Below are 10,684 nucleotides of genomic sequence, written 5' to 3' on the forward strand. Positions count from 1 at the left end.
TTCAGAGGGGCATTTTCTTAGCATCTCTCTGTATCTTTCCCAAGCATCATAAAGGGATTCATTATCTCCTTGTTTGAAGCCTTGGATGCTTAGCCTTAGCTGTGTCATCCGTTTGGGAGGGAAATAGTGATTCAGGAATTTTTCTGACAGCTGTTTCCATGTTTTTATGCTGTTCTTAGGCTGGTTGTTTAACCACCTCTTAGCTTGATCTTTTACAGCAAATGGAAACAGTAGTAATCTGTAGACATCCTGATCCACTTCCTTATCATGTACTGTATCAGCAATTTGCAGAAATTGTGCCAGAAATTCTGTAGGTTCTTCATGTGGAAGACCCGAGTACTGACAGTTTTGCTGCACCATGATAATGAGCTGAGGATTCAGCTCAAAGCTACTAACTCCAATGGAGGGTATACAGATACTACTCCCATATGAAGCAGTAGTGGGGTTAGCATATGACCCCAGAGTCCTCTTGGACTGTTCATTCCTACTTGCTTCCATGATTGAATACAAGTTGAGAATTTATAGTTTGAAATATGGTGATGTAATAATTAAAAATGAAATAAATAAAAAAAATCGAAAAAGTAGTTGGAAAGTATAAATTTTTTTTTTTAAAAAAATATAAAAACGAAATTAAATAAAAGAAAGTGGAAATATTTTGAAATTGAAAATTGAATTTTTATAAAAGATTTTCGAAAAAAATTAGTTCAAAATTAGTTAGAAAAATAAAAATTTTTGAATTTTGAATTTTATGATGAAAGAGAAAAACACACAAAAGACACAAGACTTAAAATTTTTAGATCCAATGCTCCTTATTTTTCGAAAATTTTTGGAGGGAAAACACCAAGGAACACCAAACTTAAAAATTTTAAGATCAAGACACAAGAAAAACTCAAGAACACCTTGAAGATTCACAAGAACACCAAGAACACAAGAAAGAACACCAAACTTAAAATTTTTAGAAAACCAAGACAAATTTTCGAAAATTATATTAAAATTAACAAGAAAACACCAAACTTAAAGTTTGGCACAGATTAAACCAAGAAAAATTATTTTTGAAAAAGATTTTCAAAAGAACTGGTGCCCAATTGCCAAGAACATAAGCCAACACTATAACCAACTGAATTAAAAATGTAATGTATTTTAAAGATGTATTATTTTTATGGATAAACTAAATTTTTGAAAACTAATATTTTGAAAAAGCACAAGAAAAACAAGAAAAGGCACAGAACAAGAAAAACTCAAGATCAAACAAGAAAAATAAGCAAGAACAACTTGAAGATCAATGAAGAACAAAGAACACAAGTCGAAAATTTTAAAAGAAAATATGAGATATGCAATTGACACCAAACTTAGAACAAGACACTAAACTCACGAAAATTTAACAATTAATTAAGAAAAATAATATTTTTGAAAAGAAATTTTTTTTTTGAAAATAAACTATCCTATCAAGATTTAGTGACTCTATAACAATAAAAAAAAATAAAAATAAAAATAAAATATTCCTAATCTAAGAAATAAAATAAGCCTTCAATTGTCCAAACTCAATAATCCCCGGCAACGGCGCCAAAAACTTGGTGGACGAAATTGTATCTCTTTATAGAATATGATAATAGAATATGGTCCAAGATCAACTTCGTTCAACTGACCAGCAAGTGTACTGGGTCGTCCAAGTAATACCTTACGTGAGTAAGGGTCGAATCCACAGAGATTATTGGTTTGAAGCAATCAATGTTATTTCATTAATCTTAGTCAGGATGTGAAAGAAAATTGTTTGGATTACTTGAACAATAGAGTTACTTGTTTATAAAGGATTATGGAATATATTGGAATAATAAAGAATACTAGCGTTACTTGTTGTGCAGTAATGGAGAATATGTTGGAGTTTTGGAGATGCTTTGTCCTCTGACTTCAACTCTTCCTTGAAATCCTCTTCTCACACGCAGGTTCCTTCCATGGCAAGCTCTTTGTAGGGTGTCACCGTTGTCAGTGGCTACTTCCCATCCTCGCAGTGAAAGCTAATGCACGCACTCTGTCACAGTACGGCCAATCACCGGTTGGTTCCCGCTCCTACTGGAATAGAATCCCTCTTTTGCGTTTGTCACTAACGCCCAGCAGGTTAAAGTTTGAAGCACGTCACAGTCATTCAATCCCGGAATCCTACTCGGAATACCACAGACAAGGTTTAGACTTTCCGGATTCTCATGAATGCTGCCATCAATCTGGCTTATACCACGAAGATTCTGTTGGGGAATTTAAGAGATATTCATTCAATCTGATGTAGAACGGAGGTGGTTGTCAGGCACACGTTCATGGGTTGAGGAAGGTGATGAGTGTCACGGATCATCACCTTCTCCACAGTTAGGCGCGAATAAACATCTTAGATAAGAACAAGCGTGTTTGAATGGAAAACAAAGGAATTGTATTAAATCATTGAGACGTTGCAGAGCTCCTCACCCCCAACAATGGAGTTTAGAGACTCATGCCGTCAAAAGTATGTAATTCAGATCTGAAAATGTCATGAGGTACAAGATAAGTCTGTAAAAGTTGTTTAAATAGTAAACTAGTAACCTAGGTTTACAGAAAAGTGAATAAACTAAGATAATTGGTGCAGAAATCCACTTCTGGGGCCCACTTGGTGTGTGCTGGGGCTGAGACTAATGCTTTCCACGTGTGGAGGCCTTTCTTGGCGTCAAACTCCAAGTTTTGACGTGTTTTGGGCGTTCAACTCCGGATCATGACGTTTTTCTGGCGTTTAACTCCAGACAGCAGCGTGTAATTGGCGTTCAACGCCAAGTTACGTCGTAAATCTTCGCGCAAAGTATGGACTATTATATATTGCTGGAAAGCCCTGGATGTCTACTTTCCAACGCCGTTGAGAGCGCGCCCATTGGACTCCTGTAGCTCCAGAAAATCCATTTCGAGTGCAGGGAGGTCAGGATCCAACAGCATCAGCAGTCCTTTTTCAGCCTATGTCAGATTTTTGCTCAGCTCCCTCAATTTCAGCCAGAAAATACCTGAAATCACAGAAAAACACACAAACTCATAGTAAAGTCCAGAAATATGATTTTTGCCTAAAAACTAATATTATTTTACTAAAAACTAACTGAAACATGCTAAAATCTACATGAAATTACCCCCAAAAAGCGTACAAAATATCCGCTCATCACTAACGTTGAGGCTAACTTCAAGTTCAAAAGTTTATGCCAACGTTTGGGGGCTAACTTCAACTCCAACTTCATTTGTTCCTGGTTCAATCTCACTTGATTCATTGTCTCCTCTTAGCTTCTAGCCATTCCTTCTCACTTCAATCCTTTTCCAAGCTTTCTTCACCTATCATAAATCAACCAAACACATCAAAGCTATGCTCAAAATCATGAGATGATCATTCTATCTTAATATGCATCAATTATGTCATCAAATCTCATGAATTTGCATTAATTCACATATGGTTGATTCAATCAAAGGAAGCATGAAAATCTACCTAAATTGGCTTGCTTGTAGCTTAAGAAAGTGCAAAATTCAAGTAAAAACAAAAGAAAAAGACTAGTAAAACTAGGCTAAGATGACTTGTCATCATTAACCATATTTGAAACCCTGTATCCTTGCTAAAGATTATGAAATTAAAGCTAGAAAGCAGTTAATTAGTTGGATAATTTGTTTGATTGCTTAGAGCTAGCACTATACAAGAGGTGAGAATGTGTTTTTAAATGAGATTTTGTGGTGGAACACCAAACTTAGAATCCTTCATTCTCCCTTAAATTGTTTTGGTGTGCAACACCAAACTTAGCTCCTTGCAATGCATACTAATTATTCAACCTTTTTATTGAAAGAGCTATGAAAAGAAAACTACCTCAGGTTGGGTTGCCTCCCAACAAGCGCTCTTTTATTGTTACTAGCTTGACATCTTCTGTTCTGCTGATCATGGAGGTTGAAAATCCCAGTGCCTTAGCTTGTCTTTCTTCACTATGAACTTCCTTCCGGTTTCCTCTTTGATGACCTCTATAAATTCTTGTGGAAGGATCTTAGTTACAATGTAGTGATCAGACAACTGTGGGGACACCTTCATGGTTTGAATATTGGTCATCACTCTATCCCCTAGTGAAAATTTTCCAGTGGGGATTTTCTGCTTTTCTTTAGTTCTATCCTCTGTCTCTCCTTGAAAGAATTCCTTGTTGTGTTTTTCTTGGCTGGTACTTCCTTTGTCCAGTATTTTCTCATTGTCCTCTATGATCCTCTTCCATCCTTCCTTCTTTGTAGCATCTTCGTTGTTGGTTGGTTTGTCTTCAATGGTTTTGAGGAAAGTATTTGGTTTCTTCTCACCCATTTCTGCGAAGTACTTCGCCCGTTGAGCTATCTGCTCCTCAATTCCTCTGATTAACATCTCTTGATTCCTTGTTGTCTCCTCTTGGTTCTCTTCACTTTGCACCCATGTGGTTGATGGTTGGCTTGTGGTGCTCACTGCTGCCACTTGCAGGCCATCAATTCTTTTGGCCATTTGCTCAAACTGTTGTTGAATCTGCTGCTGCATCATCTTATTCTGAGCTAGAATTGAATCCACTCCTTCTAACTCCATTACTCCTCTTCTCTGTGATGGTTGGCGTTGTCTTTGATGAGCAAAGAAATATTGGTTGTTGGCCACCATATCAATGAGGTTTTGAGCTTCCTCTGTGGTTTTCATGAGTTGTAATGAGCCTCCAGCTGAGTGATCAAGTGCTTCTTGAGCCTTCAGAGTAAGTCCTTCATAGAAATTTTGCAACTTATCCCATTCAGTAAACATCTCTGGTGGACACTTTCTCAATAGAGCTTTATATCTTTCCCATGCTTCATATAAATTCTCAGCCTCCATTTGAGTGAATGTCTGCACCTCAGTCTTCAACCTTATGATTCTTTGAGGGGGGTAAAATTTGGCAAGAAACTTGCTCACCAAATCATCCCAAGTGTTGATGCTTTCCTTTGGGAACGTTTCTAGCCATTGAGTGGCTTTGTCTCCGAGAGAAAATGGAAAGAGCAACAACTTGTAACTGTCAGGAGGCACACCATTAGTTTTAACAGTGTCACAAATCCTCAAGAAGGTGGATAAGTGTTGATTTGGGTCTTCCAATGGTCCTCCTCCAAAAGAACAGTTGTTTTGAACCAAAGTGATGAGTTGTGGCTTTAATTCAAAGTTGTTTGCATTGACATTGGGGGGAAGAATGCTACTCCCACAGTGTCTAGCATTTGCAAATGTATAGGAAGCCAGTACTCTTCTTTGTTGTTGATTATTGTTGGCTCCTCCTTCTGGTTGATTGGGATTTGATGGATCTCCTTCCATTTCTTGGAATTCCTCCTCAGATTCTTCCTCTCCAATAACGTTCTTTCCTCTTTCAGCTCTTCTTATTCTTCGAAGAGTTCTTTGGTCAATTTCAGAGAGGATAGGGGAAGATCTTCCTGTACTTGACATACAAACACACAACAATAAACACACAGATCCAGAAAATCAATAAAACTTCAATCTATGGCTAGAATGAAGTTTTAGTTAGTTTAAGCAAAAATTCAAACAGTTAGTGTGTTAGAGAAACAGAAAAGAAAAAGTGCTTAATCTAGACCTCCACTTCACTTAATCATTGTCAATCTATTTCAATCCCCGGCAACGGCGCCAAAAACTTGATGTGCGGAAAACGATCCGACACAAAACTCACCGGCAAGTGTACTGGGTCGCATGAAGTAATAATAACTCACGTGAGTGAGGTCGATCCCACAGGGATTGAAGGATTGAGCAATTTTAGTTCAGTGGTTGGTTTAGTCAAGCGAATCAAGTATTGGTTGAGTGATTTGTGTTTTAACAGAAGCTAAATTGCTTGGAATGTAAAGGGGGAAGGGAAAATTGCAGTAAATTTAAGAGCAGGAAAGTAAACTTGCAGAATCTTAAAGAACAAGAAAGTAAATGACTGAAACTTAAAGTGCAAGAAATGTAAATTGCAGTAACTTAAATTGCAAGGAATATAAATTGCGTGAATGTAAATGGGATTTGAGGACATGGATTTCAGAATTTAAGCAAGAGAATGTAAATTGCAACAATCAATAGAGCAGGAATTGAATTAGAAACAATTATGATTCAAACAGTAAGGAAATAAAGTGCAGCAAAGGTTCACAGAAGAACCAAAAGTAAATTGGGATCTCAGGTCTCTAGAGACTAGGTAGCAAAGCCTAGATCTCAATTGCCTTTCCAGATCCAAGTTCACAAAGCTATTGACAAGAAATTGAAGAATAAGCAGTAAAGGAAATTGAAATTCAATTTAATTGTGCAGAAAGGAATTAAAGAGATTTTGAATGGAGGTTAAGACAGAATTTCCTCAACTCTTCACACCCAAAACTCAAAACAAGAAAAGTAAAAGTGCTCCAGCAAGAACGAGGAAGAAGAGAGATCAATTCTCCTCCCCAATTCTCTGAAATCTCAGTGAAGTCACCAAGAGAAGTTGCAGAATTCAAAGCTTCCAAGGAAGTATTAAATTCAAAAATCAAGTAAAAGGTAAATGTCAAAAGTTCAAAAGTGAAAGTAAAGGTCCTAATTACATCAAACTAACTCCTATTTATAGACTTTCTATTCTTGGATCTTGGGATTTGGATGGGCTTTTGATTTGGTGAAGAATTGAATTAAATTAGATTTTTAATTCAATTTTTGGCCCATGAGAAGTTGCTTCCAGGAGGCTGCCCTGCCCTTGTGGAGGGTAGGGCAGGATTTGGTGCTTGGTGCGTGCGTGGTGCGGCGTGGTGCAGGCTTGGTGCGCAGAATGCTGCCCTGCCCTTGCGGAGGGCAGGGCAGAATGCTGCCCTGCCCTCGCGGAGGGCAGGGCAGAAAAAGTTGGTGCGCCAGAATCGTGCTGTGGTGCGCTGTTGGTGCTGCCAGAATCGTGCCTTGGTGCGCCAGAATCGTGCCTTGGTGCGCCAGATTCGTGCCACAACAACATGCTGCCCTGCCCTCGCGGAGGGCAGGGCAGTGTTTCCACTTTGACGTCCCGAGTTCGAAACTTGGATGCTACACACGCCACCCATTTTCCTTGGCTTTCTTGGTACCAAAGTGAGGCTTAATTCCTTGCTTCCTCATGGTCCCGTGTTCAACTCTTGTGGCAAGCATTGTAGACATTTTCCATTGATTTTCTTCCCTTGGTGAGCCCGATACTGCCCTTGTGGAGGGCAGGGCAAGGTTTTGTTCCTCTTGATTCCAAGGCACAGATTTGTGCTCTGCCCTTGTAGTGGGCAGGGCAGAATTGCCTTTCATGCTTTGTTCCCTTATGTTGCCCTCCTAGAGGGCAGTGTGCCCTTGTGGAGGGCAATGCTTGCCTTCCTCATGTTGTGCGCCACACTTCTTCTCTCTTTGACCACATTTTCTTCTCCTTGGGCCACACTTCCTTAGGCCACGCTTTTCCCTTTTTTTTCTTTTCTTCACCTACAATAAACCAAAACAACCACTCCAAGTATCACTAAATTCACAAGGCTTATAAATCAATTAAAAATCAATTAAATTTAGCTTAAACCTCATGAGTTAACATAAATTTCATGGTGGTTGTTTGATTTAAAGAAGTTATGCATTTTCACTCCAAATCAATTACTTAGGATGCAAGAAAGTGCATAAATGCTAATAAAACAAGTGAAATTAGCTTGAAAAATGGGTATATGATGACTTGTCATCAGTGCCCCTTTCTGGCGTTAAACGCCCAGAATGGTGCCAGACTGGGCGTTAAACGCCCATTTGCTGCCCTTGCTGGCGTTTAAACGCCAGCAAGGTTTTCCTCCAGGGTGTGCTGTTTTTCTTTCTGTTTTTTATTCTGTCTTTGCTTTTTCAATTGATTTTGTGACTTTCCATGATCATCAACCTACAGAAAACATAAAATAACAAAGGAAATTAGATAAATATAACATTGGGTTGCCTCCCAACAAGCGCTTCTTTAATGTCAGTAGCTTGACAGTGGGCTCTCATGGAGCCTTACAGATACTCAGAGCAATGTTGGAACCTCCCAACACCAAACTTAGAGTTTGAATGTGGGGGTTCAACACCAAATTTAGAAGTTAGTTGTGGCCTCCCAACACCAAACATAGAGTTTGACTGTGGGGGCTCTGTTTGACTCTGTTTTGAGAGAAGCTCTTCATGCTTCCTTTCCATGGTAACAGAGGGATATCCTTGAGCCTTAAACACAAAGGATTCTTCATTCACGTGAATGATCAATTCTCCTCTGTCAACATCAATCACAGCCTTTGCTGTGGCTAGGAAGGGTCTGCCAAGGATGATGGGTTCATCCATGCACTTCCCAGTCTCTAGGACTATGAAATTAGCAGGGATGTAATGGTCTTCAACTTTCACCAAAACATCCTCTACAAGTCCATAAGCTTGTTTTCTTGAATTATCTGTCATCTCTAGTGAGATTCTTGCAGCTTGCACCTCAAAGATCCCTAGCTTCTCCATTACAGAGAGAGGCATGAGGTTTATGCTTGACCCTAGGTCACACAGAGCCTTCTCAAAGGTCATGGTGCCTATGGTACAAGGTATTGAAAACTTCCCAGGATCCTGTCTCTTTTAAGGTAATCTCTGCCTAGTCAAGTCATCCAGTTCTTTGGTGAGCAAAGGAGGTTCGTTCTCCCAAGTCTCATTACCAAATAACTTGTCATTTAGCTTCATGATTACTCCAAGGTACTTGGCAACTTGCTCTTTAGTGACATCTTCATCCTCTTCAGAGGAAGAATACTCATCAGAGCTCATGAATAGCAGAAGTAAATCCAATGGAATCTCTATGGTCTCATTATGAGCCTCAGATTCCCATGGTTCCTCATTAGGGAACTCATTGGAGGCCAGTGGACGTCCATTGAGGTCTTCCTCAGTGGCGATCACTGCCTCTTCCTCCTCTCCAAGTTCGGCCATGTGGGTCATGTTAATGGCCTTGCATTCTCCTTTTGGATTCTCTTCTGTATTGCTTGGAAGAGTACTAGGAGGGAGTTCAGTAATTTTCTTGCTCAGCTGACCCACTTGTGCCTCCAAATTCCTAATGGAGGACCTTGTTTCAGTCATGAAACTTTGAGTGGTTTTGATTAGATCAAAGACCATGGTTGCTAAGTTAGAGTGGCTCTGCTTAGAATTCTCTGTCTGTTGCTGAGAAGATGATGGAAAAGGCTTGCCATTGTTAAACCTGTTTCTTCCACCATTATTATTGTTGAAACCTTGTTGAGGTCTCTGTTGATCCTTCCATGAGAGATTTGGATGATTTCTCCATGAAGGGTTATTGGTGTTTCCATAGGATTCTCCCATGTAATTCACCTCTTCCATTGAAGGGTTCTCAGGATCATAAGCTTCTTCTTCAGATGAAGCGTCCTTAGTACTGCCTGGTGCAGCTTGCATTCCAGACAGACTTTGAGAAATCATATTGACTTGCTGAGTCAATATTTTGTTCTGAGCCAATATGGCATTCAAAGTATCAATCTCAAGAACTCCTTTCTTCTGATTCGTCCCATTGTTCACAGGATTCCTTTCAAAAGTGTACATGAATTGGTTATTTGCAACCATTTCAATGAGTTCCTGAGCTTTTGCAGGCGTCTTCTTCAGATGAAGAGATCCTCCAGCAGAGCTGTCCAATGACATCTTGGACAGTTCAGACAGACCATCATAGAAGATACCTATGATGCTCCATTCAAAAAGCATGTCAGAGGGACACTTTCTGATCAATTGTTTGTATCTTTCCCAAGCTTCATAGAGGGATTCACCTTCCTTCTGTCTGAAGATTTGGACTTCCACTCTAAGCTTACTCAATTTTTGAGGTGGAAAGAACTTTGCCAAGAAGGCATTGACTAGCTTTTCCCAAGAGTTCAGGCTTTCTTTAGGTTGTGAGTCCAACCATATCCTAGCTCTGTCTCTTACAGCAAAAGGGAATAGCATAAGTCTGTAGACCTTAGGGTCAACCCCATTGGTCTTGACAGTGTCACAGATTTGCAAGAATTCAGCTAAAAACTGATGAGGATCTTCTAATGGAAGTCCATGGAACTTGCAATTCTGTTGCATTAGAGAAACTAATTGAGGCTTAAGCTCAAAGTTGTTTGCTCCAATGGCAGGGATAGAGATGCTTCTCCCATAGAAGTCGGGAGTAGGTGCAGTAAAGTCACCTAGCACCTTCCTTGCATTGTTGGCATTGTTGTTGTTTTCGGCTGCCATAGGTTCTTCTTCTTTGAAGATTTCTGTTAGGTCCTCTACAGAGAGTTGTGCTTTTGCTTCTTTTAGCTTTCGCTTTAAGGTCCTTTCAGGTTCAGGGTCAGCCTCAACAAGAATGCTTTTGTCTTTGCTCCTGCTCATATGAAAGAGAAGTGAACAAGAAAATATAGAATCCTCTATGTCACAGTATAGAGATTCTTTGAGGTGTCAGAGGAAAAGAAGAAGGAAAGGGTAGAAGAAGAATTTGAATTTATCTAGAAAGATAGAGTTCGAATTGTGCATTGAGGAGGAGTGTTAGTCCATAAATAGAAGGATGTGAGAATTAGGGGAAGAAATTTTTTTTGAAAATAAATTTAAAAGATTTTAAAAAATTTTTGAAAAATTGAAGAATAATTTTCGAAAAATAAGATGGGGAAAGAAATAAAGTGATTTTTGAAAAAATTTTTGAAAGTAGAAATCAAAAAGATATGATTGAAAACTATTTTGAAAAAGATGTGATTAAAAATATATGAT

General features: G+C 39.0%; 1 non-coding gene across 1 annotated transcript; it reads left to right on the forward strand.

Moving 5' to 3' along the window:
- The first annotated feature begins 9,661 nt into the window (after nt 1–9,661).
- Nucleotides 9,662–9,769, forward strand: LOC130971921 (small nucleolar RNA R71). The gene has a single exon (XR_009083122.1). It is a non-coding gene; the product is annotated as a small nucleolar RNA R71 (small nucleolar RNA).
- The last annotated feature ends 915 nt before the right edge of the window (nt 9,770–10,684 follow it).

The sequence above is a fragment of the Arachis stenosperma genome, chromosome 3 (genome assembly GCF_014773155.1).
Source record: "Arachis stenosperma cultivar V10309 chromosome 3, arast.V10309.gnm1.PFL2, whole genome shotgun sequence".
In the NCBI taxonomy this organism is placed as follows: domain Eukaryota; kingdom Viridiplantae; phylum Streptophyta; class Magnoliopsida; order Fabales; family Fabaceae; genus Arachis; species Arachis stenosperma.